Raw genomic sequence first — 16,840 nt, 5'->3', positions numbered from 1 at the left:
TGCCACGGATTTAAAACCGGCGGTAAAGAGCAATTTAGAGCCGGCGGTGATAAGGCATTGTGGAGTAGTGCACCATTTTCTACTGAATCCATCTATAGAGTGCCGACTCTTCCTCAGGGTTCAACCAATAAACTAAACGGAATACTATCTGTCTGCTGATCTGAATCGTTTTGACAATTTCTATTGCAAATTTAAAATTTATTCGGAAAAAATTCGGGCAGCGGAAGATGCATCGATCTAGTCGTCGCAGGGATATACTACCTCTGTTAAATTTTGTTTGTCTGCCACCTTAACTTTTGAAGGACAGTGGCCAATGCTACGCATGCTGATTTTCACTTTAAATTGCTGCACGTAGTTGGGATATATATGGAAATGTGTGGTGCGTGGCCGGTCACTTTAAAGTTGCTGGAGTGGTCGCGATAAGTGGGAGCCGAGAGTGAGGGCGAGGTCGGATTTTTGCCGCGCTAGCTAGCTCAGATGGTGGCAAACAAAGCGTACATGATTTGCCTGCTTTGCTTTGGCCGGTGGGTGCGGTCACGCGAGGATTCGCAACGGGCCGGTGAACGACCCCGAGCTTATCCGTGCTTTATCCGTGCTTCAGTACCCATGACCATAAATTAAAATGTCAGGTACGTCCGATTTGTCTAGTTAGTATTAGCTGCCCAATCGTCGCAATGTAAGCGAGCGCAGTGATAATAAGAAATTATTTGACCGAGAAGCCACACAATAATAAGTCCAGCCGACGGAGCAAGACGCTAAAATCACCACGGCCACGCTGCTAACTTGGGTTCTTACTCGTGATCTCGATGGCTTTATCGTGTACCACTAATTCTTAGATTTCACACCGTAGGTTGAGATTGCGTATCATATTAATATGACAGTTTATATCAGAGAAATTTTAGAATGATTGAAAAAAATGAGAGCCATCCATCCCGAAAAATCTAACGGTGGAAATGAAGAAAGTACCTTGAAGTACTGAAGTACTAGGAAGTACAAAATTTGTAGGGTCATATAAAAAATAGTTCTTAAATTTATTTTTCAATTGTTTGTCCAATTGGAAGGTGGAAAAAAAGTATCTTGAAGTAACAACAAGTACCCATGAGTATTTTTAAACTACCATAAAAAGAGCTCTCCATGTAAACTTATTCCGAGAGCCCTCTTAGCACTGTCCAATGCATCCACGCTTCGCATGTTGATTTCACATGAGGCCCACCTGAGCAATGTGAATGGGAGCCTACGCATAAAGAAAATGGAACTTCTACTTTTTTCCTTCATTTCCGGTGCTCGCAAAAACGGAGGGAACCACTGCTATAGAATCGATTTGTAGTTCCAATTTTTTCTAGGGTGGACGAAATTACCACCCGCACCTACTACAAAATAGGAGCAGTTACTGTGGCATCTAGCCCGCCCCTGGAGAATCCATCACCCGTCCTCGAAAATGATCTTTTTAGGAGCGGGTCACGGGGCTACCCGCCCCTGGAAATTCTTCTCGAGGGGTGGGTGAAGGGCATCTGGCTACACAATCTTGACTACATTGACATTTGGTCCCATCAGCTCGCCTGATGATCTCGACGATCTGCCCTATGGTGGGCGCCAATGTCGGTGTTTTATACCGGCTGTCTACCAAAGGGTACCCGAGGTAGCAGAATGTGTAGCAGGGGATCGTCGGACCTGGAACTTGAAGATAAAAGCGAGGACACGAGATACGAATTTAGACAGTCGGGCCGCTAGAGCAGCGTAATACCCTACGTCCTGTTTAGGGATGTTTGTATATTGCGCCCTGCGCTTGGGTGTTGAGGTGTGACCTGCCTCGCTAGGTACCCCAGCCCTCCTTTATATACTTCAGGGGGCAGAGTACTAGTCGAATTACAAGGGGGACTCCTAGTAGGATTACATGGGATGAATCCTAGTAGGATTACAGGGGAATCCTAGTAGGAGTCCGACTTCTTCCTTCCTTGCGGGTACTGGGGATGTATCCCCGATAGACCCACCCCTACAAATGCTTCCCATACAAATGATGATTAATTGTTAATCAATTTTTTTTCCAAGATCTCAATGTTTTCTTTTTTTATAAGGGAATATTACATGTGTAATTATATATTAGTGTTTGTTTAACATTATGATAGTTTTAATCAAGTTTGTTTAACATTATGATAGTTTTAATCAAGTTGACATGGATGATATATATTTTTATCAGGAAATACTACATGTGTAATCATATATATATTGTATTTATTAGGATAAAACAAGTTGGCATGGATGATATTTTATTTTGTGTAATTTTTTGTATTTAGAGAGATGGATAGGACATGGATGTACCAAGCACGAAGAATGGACACCTATCTTCTACAAGTACTTGTCGTATTGGTCGGACTTTTAGCCATGAGGTCCACCATGCCATCAATGCATGGTATAATGCACCTGAAAAAGAATATGTTTGGTAACACAATTAGTCTCTTCCTTGACAAAGGATACCTTGAAGTCACAACAAAACTTGGCAACCATGATGATAAGATCAGATACGGGCATTAGGTCCAATTTACCTACACAAAATGTGGACGTACATGAGCGTTTCATGTCAATTCTGCATAGTTGGGAGGAAACCCTTCATCGACAAGGAATTCATAGATGTGAGCACACATTATAGCATCATAAAGTTTGTGATGGCAGATTATGTGCATTTAAAGTGCAATGAGTTTCTGGCCTTAGCCTATAAATACACTTTTGGCTGGTTCATTTCAGTTCTCTTGGCAGTCAATGAAGCTGATATGTTTATTTGGGGGTCAAAGGCAAGTTGAGCACTAGAAGTGATTAAAGAAGTTTATTAATTCAAGATTGAGAACATCATTAGTGCTTGGAGAGTAGCAAAGTGTGCATGCATCCACCTCTTTGGCTTGTGTGGGTCAAGTGTGGGTTTTTGATTGTTACACTTGGTGATCGGCATCACCTAGATAGCTTGGCGGTGGTTTTCTTGGTTAGCTCTCAAGGGGGAGACTTGTGATGAGAAACCCCAAGAACATACACATTATAGCATCATATGCAACACCTCACAAAAATATAATGTCACCTTTAGTGAGTCAATACTTGAGTGTGATTCGTGCCGAAAGTAATGGCCGCTCAGAAGATTGGATCTTGAGGGGCGAGCACAAGCGTCGATTGACTGCGTGGTTGAAGGACCTGAATCTACTAGACGGGGAAACCATGGAAGATCAAATGATCAAAAGATTGACAGCTAGCCTATGGTTCCAATATACAGATCCTAGTATTTCGGTGCCGTTGGGTCAAACACAAAAATGCTGTTGTAGTGGACGGTTATAAGCTCAAAATTATCTCATTTAGCATGTAGTTTGAATCAATTATCTCATGTAACTGAAGCCATACTTTAGAATTACTACTCTCTTAACCTTTATGTGTACTCAAATATTCTTAGCTTTTTTTTTCCATGATCTATACTTGATTATAACCTTAGTGTGGGAGTTCAATTTTTTTTTGGTGTTTTGCTATTTTCCACCTTTTAAATGAATCATTGACAACACATGGAAAAATACTGGAACACCTGCCATTTTAGCCATCAAAAATAATTCCGAAGAAATAGAAGCAAATCATGAAGAAAAGGAGAAGAACTTGGCTAAGAATCAAATTCGAGTCAAATTTGACCGAAATTTGAATTTTGAATTCGAAATTCAGAAAAATTTGGCAAAAATATGAAATGGAAGGATAAGAATGTTTAAAACTTAGAGATCAATATCTGGTCCTAAATACCTCAAGAAAATCAAAGAAAGAAATTAAAACCGAACTGCACTATTCATCGTCCGACAACAGGAATATCAGAAAAACAGCACCAGAGTCCATTTTGGAAATTAATTTCTGCTGAATTTTTCAAATAAGTGGACCAAGCCAACTATACATTGATAGATTTGGGTGTTGTTGATCAGGAACAGTGAGGGGGACAAATTCAAAATTAATCTCAAAGTCTGCACTTTGTCACGGTAGAGTGCATTGCTGAATCTGCCTAAGTCTGAAACAGCAAAAAGTAGCTAAGTTTGGAGCCGATTTCAGAAGAATATAGTGTAAAGGGTATAGGTGTTTTTGGGCAAAATGGAATCTTTGGAAGTTGTAGAACACAAATGGATGGAAGTTGGACTGAGAAGAATGGAATTGGTGCACTGAAAATGAATTAACAGATGGGTACATGACCATATCGAATGACTGACGAACTGAACAAGGTGTCAAAGGAAATTCAGTTAACCGATGGAAGGAATTCAAAAAATTCCAAAAATTGGATGTTTATCTCGGGCAAAAGTTTAAATATGAATTGTAGAGCCCGAGTTTATCTACAACTTTGCTTAAGGGGCTCTTGGACCCTTGGATGCAAAATCAACCGTGGTCGAGCTCTGAACTTCGTGTGTCAGAAAACAAAGAGGGGAGGGTGACAGAGCCGAGCTCGACGTGTCGCCGCCGGCGTTCTCGGTCGACCGCCAGCGCAACAGCTACGCCACCTCCTTGCCACGCGAGTGCATAGCTAGGCCACGCTGTCAACCATGCACACGGTGAAAACTTCGAATAACTACCACTCCCGCCACCGTCGCTTACTGCCTGTTCTTTTACCGCCGCCGCCCTCTCTGTCACACTGCCGTCGCTGAGCAAATTCCCCCACCACATCGCCGCTCTCGTCGATTCCCTCCATCCACACCTCCACACACACCCCACCGACAACCCTAGCAGCTTGTTGTCCAGCCTCTTCGTCGGCATACCATAAACCGCCGTCGTTTCCATCCGCCGCCGCCGCACCTCCTGCTCACGGTGAGCACCCTCTTGCCGCTGTTCTCTTTCCTTATGGGTAGTCGTGGGCGAGTCTTCGGGGCACTAGGAAGCCGTAGAGGAGGTTGTCGGGGTAGGTTGCGCTGTCGTCGTGCTTAGCCACGGCCGGCCGTAGGCACTGCCGCCCACCGCCGTGGAGGGAATGGCTTCGGCCATCTCCTGGGGAGCTACCGCCGCGCACAGGTGCGCTAGGGCGTGGGGATGCTTTTCCGGCCTAGCCCCGTCGCCGGTGGGGCACCGGCCGGCGAGCCGCGCTGCCCCTGTTGCGCTCGGGTTTTGGCGGGAGGAGGAAAAAGGCGTTGGTGCCGCGGGCCCGCGCGTTAGAGAAGAGAAGAGAGAAGGGAGGCCGGTCGGGCGCGGGCGTCGAGTGGGTCGGAGTTCCGGAGGCCCGTGAAGTCCAGTAGGCCGGTGACACGGAAAAGAAAGGAGGAGGAGCAGTGGGCCGTTGGGCCGGTGCTGGTCCGAGATAAGGAGAAGAAAAAGAAAAATCGGCGCAGGGAGCCCATCAGAGGAGGGAGTAGGCCGGCCTGTAAGGAGAACAGGAGAAGGGGGTGGGTCCGAGCCCCAGGCCAAGCATAAGAGAGAGGGGGTAGAGTTAAGGCGCGTGAGAAAAGTAGGCTGGGGTGTTTTCGGGAAAAAGTTAGATTTCCTTTATAGGATAAATAGATTAAATCCAATCTCACCATTTAAATCACAGAAATTTCTAGGGGTGTCCAAAATTAGTGAAACCAATTTTGTTAGGATTGTTTTATTTTCCTTTATGCATTAAAATTTTTATACCCTAGGAAAAATAATAATAAATTGGGTATTTATTTAATGCCTTTCTTTTAAGGTATTTAAATAAATACTTAATCTTTATTAAATGCATAAAATATGGAATAACATTTTCATAATCACAAATTATTGTTAACTCATAGGAAATTAGGTTCCAAGGTTAGAAAATAATTATAATGTCTTCTAAAAATAAAAGAAAAAGGCCTAAGTAAGGTTAGTTAAGGAAATAAAATTGTTGGGCTAATCTTTTCGGTTTTTGTGTGTGGGCTTGCAACTCCATCATGATAAATTGTATAGTCCTTGTTGGCTTGCAACTTTATCATGAAGGAAAGTTGTATAGTCTTGTATTCAAAAAGTTGCATTCCTAACCCCTGCATATGTTGTGTTATAGACACCGAAGCACCAGAAGGAGATTTCTCGGAATTTTCAGAAGGATCTCCGGAGTTTGAAGAAGTCTTTGAATTGGTTCCCTACGAGGCCAACCCTTCAGACAGTGCTAACTTTTTTAGCGAACAAGGCAAGCCCCGGTGCATTATACCTATTATTTTGGAGTCGATATTTCATGTGTCCAATTATCGGTTATTTGCTATATGTATGCACTAAGTCTAGGAGTTGCTTGAAACCCATTCTTGTGCATTATCATACCTTGTTTTAAGGACATCTTTGCCACTTGTTCAAACATTTAGTAGATAACCCAAGTCTAGAATTTCTTAGTTGCTTAAATACTTGCTTTACCAAACCTTAAGGTAAATATTGAGTCATGCATGTTAATTATGGAAAGATAACTTGGAAATTAAGAAGCGGACAGAAGCTAAGGATGTAGTTCTGTCTGCTAGATTAATCTGGTTAAGGCCCGATTCGTTGTCTTAACCTTTGATCAAGTGAAAATTATCTGATCACTTACTAGGTATGGGACCAGTAAAGCCTAGTAGGTTAGTAAACCCCCTGATTCGGAATACTTCGTACCCGCGCTTGACGTGCTGGAGATTGGCAGGGGCGTAGCCTGAAACTCACATGGTGATCACTGTTGAGCATCGTAGCATAAATTCATGATTGCTATATCTTTCCACTAATGTTTTGGTGTATGACTTAATACCTTGTTGATTGCATTCAATCTTTTATCATCATTTAGAATGGTTAGGTAATAACTTAATCAAAATAAAAGATAAAGCTAAGGTCTCACTCCTAGTAAGCTCTTTTGCCAAAAATGTGTCAGCCAGTACACTGAAAAAGCTGTCATATAGTTCCACGAAAAACTATTATATTGGTTAGTCGGGTAAGCCTTGCTGAGTACCTCGTACTCAGGGTTATCCCTTGTGGCTATTTTCAGAGGCACTGCAAGAATCCACCGAGGAGGAAGGCCTGAAAAACTAGGGTATTGTTATGAGTCTCACAATACGCTTAGAAGCAATCTTAAATGCTCATCTCCACCTGAACCGATTATGTTTAAAATCCTAGAACTTCTGTCTAACCTGCACTGTTGAGTTTTGTTTCAAACTATGTCTTGTAATAACTCGTACCTCATGTATGTATGTAAAAATGTAGTATTTGTTGATGCTATCCCATCGCGGATACAATCCTGATATATGGCTACAAGACATGACGTGGATCATTCGAGGAGTCCTAGGGACACTCGACGGACGACCGGACTTATACTATTTTAAGTGCATTTCGGATAATTGCTGCATCAGCAGCGATTAGGCGCATTTAAACTAGTTTAAGTTGGACGGTTCCGCCACAGCTGGTATCAGAGCCGTAGGTTGGGATAGTCAATAGATATTACCATTTAAACACTGAGACTCTATTTTAAATAAAGAAAATGTGAGTCACAGGTGGCAGTAGTGTTAACCGGTTGTTTGTTTTGCAGATGCTAACTGTTTGATGCGTGTCGCTAGTACTCGGTAGTATATTATTAGGAAGAGATTACGATGCCACCAGTTTCTCTATGAGTGTGTATATGAGTCTGTGAGTACGTAGGACTCGTTGCATTATGTTGCATAGGCATGTTTTAAAAAATTTTGGGTTTGGTGAGTGTTGTTAGACCTAACCCCGTTTCTTTTATAGGATGTTCCAAGAAGGCTACACCGACCAGGATGGTTGGACCCGAGGACATTACCTGGACAAGCCATGATTTGTGCAGCTATTATGGAAAACGCTGCAGGAGTTAGGCTTCCATAACCCTCCGGAGTACTATTGGAGGAAGGAGGACACGTGTCACAAGCAGTGTTGTACTGTTTATGTGCATATCCTGGATGAAGACACCAACCTCAACTAGCGTCTTGATGAAGTAATGGAGTCGGGCTTCGAATTTAATGTTACAATTGAAAGGGCAGCTATGACTGCTCTCACGGACCTATGTGAGAAACACAAGGTAGAAATAGGGTTGAGCTCTGCTCGATTCTATCCTATAAAGCATCAAGACGATGGAATTTGGAAGAGGAGGATTAAAGCTTTGAAGAATTCTTCTCGCGTGGAGCATGATGTTTTGGTTGCTGCTGCCTCCGACTATATGATGGCCATGTACAACCTGCACCAGTCTTGCATCAGGGAATATTATAATCAGAGGAAGAAAAATGAGGATGCCAAGATGGAATTAATGGGTGCCAGACACGATAAAGAGTTGTACAAGAAAGCGGCATTAGCAAGGGAACATGACATGGAGAAGATCATGAGAGAGCAGTCCAGAAGGATAGATGAATATGAAGAGAAGCTCAGGGCAATGAAGGAATTCATGGGTGCCAGTAGAAATATAGCAGACAGGGCAAGAGAAGAAGCTAAATCTAATGTTAACAGGATCGAGGCAGAGAGATTCCAGCAGCTGGATGAAATCTTATCTCTTCGTCTGGCTTTGGAGGAAACGCAGGCTCAGGTACCTGCTCAGAACATAGTCAATGTTCCACCGCCTCCACCACCGGAAGAACCCCAGCCACCAAACCCAGAAGAAGCAGATCAGTTGGTGGACGTTGTAGGAGTAGAGGGTGATATTGCTCCACCTGCAGCTCCCGAGATCGACTTATACGCTCACGAAAATTTAGAAGGTTTTGATGTCGACATGGAAGATGATTTGGGTGAAGCTCCAATGGAAAACCATCAATTTGCCTGGGCCGATGCAAACGCAGATGGGTTAGATCCACAAGGCTATGGACCTATGCAGCAGTGGGGTGAAGCCGAGCAAGAAGGCGGGGAAGAAGAAGAAGACCCAGAAGAAATGGAAGGGAATTCTGGAGTTAATACCTCTACATCATATACCTCCTATACTTCAAGTGACCCCGGGCCAGAGTCGGAAAGTAAGAATTCAGTAAATCAGGCCCCACCTGCCGCTCCTCCGGGACAGACGTTGATGATGGTGGACCAGGATATTCTGCAGGTTGCGATGGCCCGGCTAGGACTAAATGCTGAAGAGCTAGGCATCTACCCCTATGAAGGCTGAAGCAAGATCTTAACCAAGAGATGTTATGATGTATTTATGTAAGATACACGCAGTGGACGAAGTAGTATGGTGGTTTTGTAAAAAGTAACTTCGAGTCATGTAATAGAAATAATTATGTATATAAGTGTGGTTTGTGTGTAATTACAATAGTCATGCTGTGATGTGTGAAATACTAGCGTGCACATGGAACTGTTGGTAAACTGTGACTTAGATATTAATACTCTGTTTGATTTTGGCAGCATGAGGGATCTGAGAGGTCCTCGAGCTTTGGGGTCAGGGGGCCACGAGGAGAATTTACCCAGAGCCCCAACGTTGGCTGATGCCATAGCCAGCCTCATGAATTCAGGAGCCGAACAGGCTCGACTGCTTTAGATGATCGTACAAAACACCGGCAATGGTGGAAACCGACGGGACCCAGAACGTGGTGTATCCTACACCTAGTTTCTGGAAACTCGTCCTCCAATATTCTTGAAAGCTGAGCACCCACTAGAAGCTAATGAATGGCTTCAGACGATGGAGCAGAAATTTCGGGTGATCCCCCAGTGCACCACCACCCAGAAGGCGGAGTTTGCTGGACTCCAACTCCAAGGTCCCGCTGGGACCTGGTGGACTAGCTATTTGACAAGGCAACCGGTTGGAAGGGAAGTTACGTGGGAGAACTTCAAGGAAGCCTTCCGGACATAGATTGTGCCAGAAGGTATTATGCGAATGAAGCTGGAGCAATTCCTAGGGCTGCAGCAAGGGACCTGTAGCATTCTGGAATACACCAATGAGTTTGATCACTTGGCCCAGTATGCACCAAAACATGTTAACACGGAGTCCAGAAAAAGAGACTGTTATCTTCGTGGGCTTAATGCACGGATGCAGGAGAAGCTGTCTACCTGCACCTTTGCTGATTATAGTTCTGTAGTAAGCACAACCATTACTGCAGAAGAGAAGATGAGAATCTTAGATGAAACTTTAAAGAAAGAGGAATCCTTGAAGAGGAAGAATATTCCTTTTGGAACCTTTGGGAGTGCCCCACAGAGGATGAAGGTAGTATACCGAGGTCCTCCTCGATCCGCGTATCGGCCTTCTTTTCAGCAGAGGCCATTTCAGTTCTGGAATGTCAGAGCTCCTATTAATACTCCTCGCCCTGGAAGTGCGCCACCTCTTGGATTTCGCAGCCCTACTCCTCCGGGGAATCCACAGGTTTGTTTTAACTGTGGGAAGCCGGGACACTTTGCCCGGGATTGCCGTTTTCCCAAAGTTGGGGGAAACGCGAATTTAAGGGCTCAAACCTCTGGTCAGGGCAGTGGACAGAAGTTTGTTCGTCGCAAATTTCTGAACACCAAGACGGGGCAGGCTCGTTATATGAATGTGGAGGAGATTCCGGAAGGGGAACCTATTCTGGCAAGTATGTACCTTGTCAATGATTATCCTGCCATGATTTTATTTGATTCGGGTGCATCACATACTTTTATAAGTAGAAAGTTTGTTAAGCAACACCAACTAGAAGTGCACACCTTAAATGTCAAATATGCTATTCAAGCTACTGGAGCTACTCAAAATACGAATCAGGTAGCTCGCAATGTGATTTTGAATTTAGAAGGAAATAAGGTGGGTGCGTATCCTTTAATTCTGGAAGATCAAGGAATAGATATTATTTTGGGGGTAAATTGGATGAAGGAACATAAAGTTCAAATCGACATGGATAACCGGATCGTTAGTATGAGAGATGACCAAGGCCATCCTTTTGAGCTCAAATTACCCGCTCATCCCTGTCTGGACCAGATGGTCAAAAAGACTAGAGCAGTGACTCTAGAATCTATTCCTGTGGTTAATGAGTTTGTAGATATGTTTCCAGAAGATCTTCCTGGACTACCGCTTGACAGTGCGGTAGAATTTACTATTAAGTTAGAGCCTAGCACTGCTCCTATCTCAAGAAGGCCGTATCGGATGCCACCTAAGGAGTTAGCAGAATTAAAAGTACAACTCCAAGAATTGCTAGATAAAGGTTTTGTCCGACCTAGCACTCCACCATAGGGCTGCCCTGCACTATTTGTTAAAAAGAAAGATGGCACATTAAGGTTGTGTGTGGATTACCACCCTTGAATGCGGTAACCATTAAAAATAAGTATCCGTTGCCACGGATTGACTTGTTATTTGATCAACTAGCTGGAGCCAAGGTCTTTTCAAAAATCGACCTTCGGTCAAGATATCATCAGATTAAGATAAAACCCGAAGACATACCTAAAACAGCCTTCTCAACCTGATATGGATTGTATGAGTACTTGGTTATGTCTTTCGGACTGACAAATGCCCCAGCGCATTTTATGTACCTCATGAATTCGGTATTCATGCCAGAATTAGATAAATTTGTAGTTGTCTTTATAGATGATATCCTCGTCTTTTCTAAAAATGAAGAGGAACATGCGCAACACCTGCGTATTGTTCTAAGTAGACTTCGGGAACACCAGTTATATGCCAAGTTCAGCAAATGTGAATTATGGTTAAAGAAAGTTCCATTCCTTGGGCACATACTGTCCGAAAAAGGAATTGAAGTAGATCCCGGAAAAGTCAAGGACATATTGGATTGGAAATCACCCACCTCTGTACATGAAGTAAGAAGTTTCTTGGGAATGGCCGGGTATTACCGTAGGTTCATCCCCAACTTCTCAAAAATTTCCAAGCCAATCACAGAGTTGTTAAAGAAAGAAGTGAAATTTGAGTGAAACCCCGAATGTGAAGAATCATTTCAAACCCTAAAGAAGCTACTGACTACAGCCCCAGTGCTAGCTCAACCTAATATAGAGAAGCCCTTTGACGTGTACTGTGACGCCTCAGGGACAGGGATAGGGTGTGTTCTTATGCAAGAAGGCAGAGTTATTGCTTATGCTTCTCATCAATTGAAGCGCCATGAAGAGCATTACCCTACCCATGATTTAGAGCTTGCTGCTGTAGTCCATGCATTAAAGATATGGCGACACTATCTTTTAGGTAGTGAATGTCGTATCTTTACTGACCACAAAAGCTTAAAGTACATATTCACTCAAATGGATTTGAATATGAGGTAGAGACGGTGGTTGGAGCTAATTAAAGATTATAAGCTAGAGATCCACTACCATCTTGGTAAGGCCAATGTGGTGGCTCATGCTTTGAGCAGAAAGGCCCAATGCCACTGTACTACTATTCAGTCTAACCTTAAGACCCTATGTGAAGAATTAGAAGATTTAAGCCTGGAAATGGTAAAACAAGGCGCCCTCCAGAACATTATTGTGCAAGACACTCTAAAGGAAAGAATCATAACAGCCCAAAAAGAAGATCCTTGGATCAAGTTGCTTTATCAACAGAAGGCGGAAGGGAAGATTTCTGAACTTACTCAAGAAGAGGATGGGGGACTATATTTCAAAAAAAGAATAGTAGTTCCTAAGGATGAAAACCTAAGAAAATTGATCTTAGATGAAGCACATCTATCTAAGCTCGCCATTCATCCCGGAAGCAACAAAATGTACCAAGATTTAAAGCAAAGATTCTGGTGGGCCAAGATGAAACCTGAAAATGCAAGATATGTAGCCGAGTGCGATACCTGCCGGAGAGTTAAACCAATTCTACAAAAGTCGGCAGGTTTGCTGCAACCTTCAGAAATGCCTGTCTGGAAATTGTAGGATATCTCCATGGATTTCATAGTTGGGTTGCCTACTACTTCAAAAGGATATGATTCCATTTGGGTTATTGTCGACTGACTTACTAAGTCAGCCCATTTCATTCCCGTCAAGACTACCTATCCAGTGTCGACATATGCCAAACTCTATATAGCCCGGATCGTATCTTTGCACGGAGTACCAAAGACAATTATCTCCGATCGAGCCTCCCAGTTTGTTTCCAGATTTTGGGAACAACTGCAAAAAGACATGGGCACTACTCTAATCAGAAGCTCTGCCTATCATCCTCAAACCGGAGGACAGACGGAAAGGGTCAACCAAATCTTGGAAGATATGTTAAGAGCATGTGTCCTTACCTTCTCTAAGCTATGGGACGAATGTTTGCCCCTAGCCGAGTTCTCCTATAATAATAGCTATCAAGCTAGTATTAAAATGGCACCATTTAAAGCCTTGTATGGTCGAAGATGCCGAACCCCCTTGAATTGGTCGGAAGTAGGAGAAAGAACACATTTAGGATCAGATTTGGTTATGGAAACCGAAGAAAAGGTCCGGAAAATTCGTAAATATTTGGAAATAGCCCAGTCTTGACAGAAGAGTTATTCAGATAAAAGGAGACGGTCCTTGGAATTTCATATCAGAGATTTTGTATACTTGAAGGTATCCCCGATGAAAGGAGTACAACGTTTTGGAATAAAGGGTAAATAAGCCCCAAGGTATATTGGTCCTTATGAAATTCTGGAACGAAAGGGTCCGGTAGTACAAGCTATCGTTACCAGACCAACTTACTTCTGTACATGATGTATTTCATGTATCCCAACTCAAGAAGTGCTTAAGAGTTCCAGAAGAGATTCTAGAAGATCCAGAAATTGAGCTCGAACCAGACCTAACCTACGAAGAAAGGCCTATTAAAATTCTGGATCAACAGACGAGATACCCGAACTCGGAGTATTACGTTTTACAAGGTACAATGGAAAAATCATACTCCAGATGAAGCTACTTGGGAACAGGCTGAAGACCTAGAGTCTAAATATCCTGAGTTATTTGAAACCGTCAGGGTCAAATGAACAGAAGCCACCACCCCACTTTCCTTGTACAGAAAAAAAGAAGATAATTGACCTGACGCAGTTTCCTTTCCATTCTCAAAGACAAGAATTTAACCCCTGGAATCTCTGGACGAGATTGTGTTAAGGGGGTCTCGGCTGTAACACCTGCCATTTTAGCCATCAAAAATAATTCCGAAGAAATAGAACCAAATCATGAAGAAAAGGAGAAGAAATTGGCTAAGAATCAAATTCGAGTCAAATTTGACCGAAATTTGAATTTTGAATTTGAAATTCAGAAAAATTTAGCAAAAATATGAAATGGAAGGATAAGAATGTTTAAAACTTGGAGATCAATATTGAGGACAAGATCTGGTCCTAAATATCTCAAGAAAATCAAAGAAAGAAATTAAAACTCCGACAACAGGAATCTCAGAAAAACAGCACCAGAGTCCATTTTGGAAATTAAATTCTGCTGAATTTTTTAAATAAGTGGACCAAGGCAACTATACAGTGATGAAGTATGGACTTTGGAAAAATAGATTTGGGTGTTGTTGATCAGGAACAGTGAGGGGGACAAATTCAAAATTAAGCTCAAAGTCAGCACTTTGTCACGGTAGACTGCATTGATGAATATAGTGTAAAGGGCAAAAAGTAGCTAAGTTTGGAGCCGATTTCAAAAGAAAATAGTGTAAAGGGTATAGGTGTTTTTCGGCAAAATGGAATCTTTGGAAGTTGTAGAACACAAATGGATAGAAGTTGGACTGAGAAGAATGGAATTGGTGCACTGAAAATGAATTAACAGATGGGTACATGACCATATCGAATGACTGACGAACTGAACAAGGTGTCAAAGGAAATTCAATTAACCGATGGAAGGAATTAAAAAATTTCCAACAATTGGATGTTTATCTCGGGCAAAAGTTTAAATATGAATTGTAGAGCCCGAGTTTATTTACAACTTTGCTTAAGGGGCTCTTGGACCCTTGGATGCAAAATCAACCGTGGCCGAGCTCTGAACTTCGGGCGTTAGAAAACAAAGAGGGGGAGGGTGACAGAGCCGAGCTCGACGTGTCGCCGTCGGCGTTCTCGGTCGACCGCCAGCACAGCAGCTACGCCACCTCCTTGCCACGTGTGTCCATAGCTAGGCCACGCTGTCAACCATGCGCACGGTGAAAACTTCGAATAACTACCGCTCACGCCGCCGTCGCTTACCGCCTGTTCTTTTACCGCCTGTGTCACACCGCCATCGCCGAGAAAATTCCCCCACCACACCGCTGCTCTCATCGATTCCCTCCGTCCACACCTCCACACACACCCCACCGACAACCCTAGCAGCTTGTTGTCCAGCCTCTCCGCCGGCATACCATAAACCGCCGTCGTTTCCATCCGCCGCCGCCGCACCTCCTACTCACGGTGAGCACCCTCTTGCTGCTGTTCTCTTTCCTTATGGGTAGTCGTGGGCAAGTCTTCGGGGCACTAGGAAGCCGTAGAGGAGGTTGTCGGGGTAGGTTGCGCCGTCGTCGTGCTTAGCCACAGCCGGCCGTAGGCGCCGCCGCCCGCCGTCGTGGAGGGAATGGCTCCGGCCAACTCCCGGGAAGCTACCGCCGCGCACAGGTGCGCTAGGGCGTGGGGATGCTTTCCCAGCCTAGCCCCGACGCTGGTGGGGCACCGGCCGGCGAATTGCGCCGCCGCTGTTGCGCTCGGGTTTTGGCGGGAGGAGGAAAAAGGTGCTGGTGCCGCGGGCCCGCGCGTCAGAGAAGAGAAGAGAGAAGGGAGGCCGGTCGGGCGCGGGTGTCAAGTGGGCCAGAGTTCCGGAGACCCGTGAAGTCCAGCAGGCCGGTAGGCCGGTAAGGCAGGCCGGTGACGCGGAAAAGAAAGGAGGAGGAGCAGTGGGCCGTTGGGCCGGTGCTGGTCCGAGATAAGGAAAAGAAAAAGAAAAATCAGCCCAGGGAGCCCATCAGAGGAGGGAGTAGGCCGGCGGGTAAGGAGAACAGGAGAAAGGGGTGGGTCCGAGCCCCGGGCCCAGCGTAAGAGAGAGGGGGTCGAGTTAAGGCGCGTGAGAAAAGTAGGCTGGGGTGTTTTCGGGAAAAAGTTAGATTTCCTTTATAGGATAAATAGATTAAATCCAATCTCACCATTTAAATCACAGAAATTTCTAGGGGTGTCCAAAATTAGTGAAACCAATTTTGTTAGGATTGTTTTATTTTCCTTTATGCATTAAAATTTTTATACCCTAGGAAAAATAATAATAAATTGGGTATTTATTTAATGCCTTTCTTTTAAGGTATTTAAACAAATACTTAATCTTTATTAAATGCATAAAATATGGAATAACATTTTCATAATCACAAATTATTGTTAACTCATAGGAAATTAGGTTCCAAGGTTAGAAAATAATTATAATGTCTTCTAAAAATAAAAGAAAAAGGCCTAAGTAAGGTTAGTTAAGGAAATAAAATTGTTGGGCTAATCTTTTCGGGTTTTTGTGTGTGGGCTTGCAACTCCATCATGATAAATTGTATAGTCCTTGTTGGATTGCAACTTTATCATGAAGGAAAGTTATATAGTCTTGTATTCAAAAGTTGCATTCCTAACCCCTGCATATGTTGTGTTATAGACACCGAAGCACCAGAAGGAGATTTCTAGGAATTTTCAGAAGGATCTCCAGAGTTTGAAGAAGTCTTTGAATTGGTTCCCTACGAGGCCAACCCTTCAGACAGTGCTAATTTTTTTAGCGAACAAGGCAAGCCCCGATGCATTATACCTATTATTTTGGAGTCGATATTTCATGTGTCCAATTATCGGTTATTTGTTATATGTATGCACTAAGTCTAGGAGTTGCTTGAAACCCATTCTTGTGCATTATCATACCTTGTTTTAAGGACATCTTTGCCACTTGTTCAAACATTTAGTAAATAACCCAAGTCTAGAATATGCTTAGTTGCCTAAGTAATTGGTTTACCAAGCCTTAAGGTAAATATTGAGTCATGCATGTTATTTTATGGAAAGATAACTTGGAAATTAAGAAGCGGACAGAAGCTAAGGATGTAGTTCTGTCTGCTAGATTAATTTGGTTAAGGCCCGATTCGTTGTCTTATCCTTTGATCAAGTGAAAGACATCTGATCAC

Source organism: Setaria viridis, chromosome 9, assembly GCF_005286985.2.
Source record: "Setaria viridis chromosome 9, Setaria_viridis_v4.0, whole genome shotgun sequence".
Classification (NCBI taxonomy): domain Eukaryota; kingdom Viridiplantae; phylum Streptophyta; class Magnoliopsida; order Poales; family Poaceae; genus Setaria; species Setaria viridis.
The sequence above is the reverse complement of the archived record's forward strand: the minus strand, read 5'-3'. Positions refer to the sequence as shown.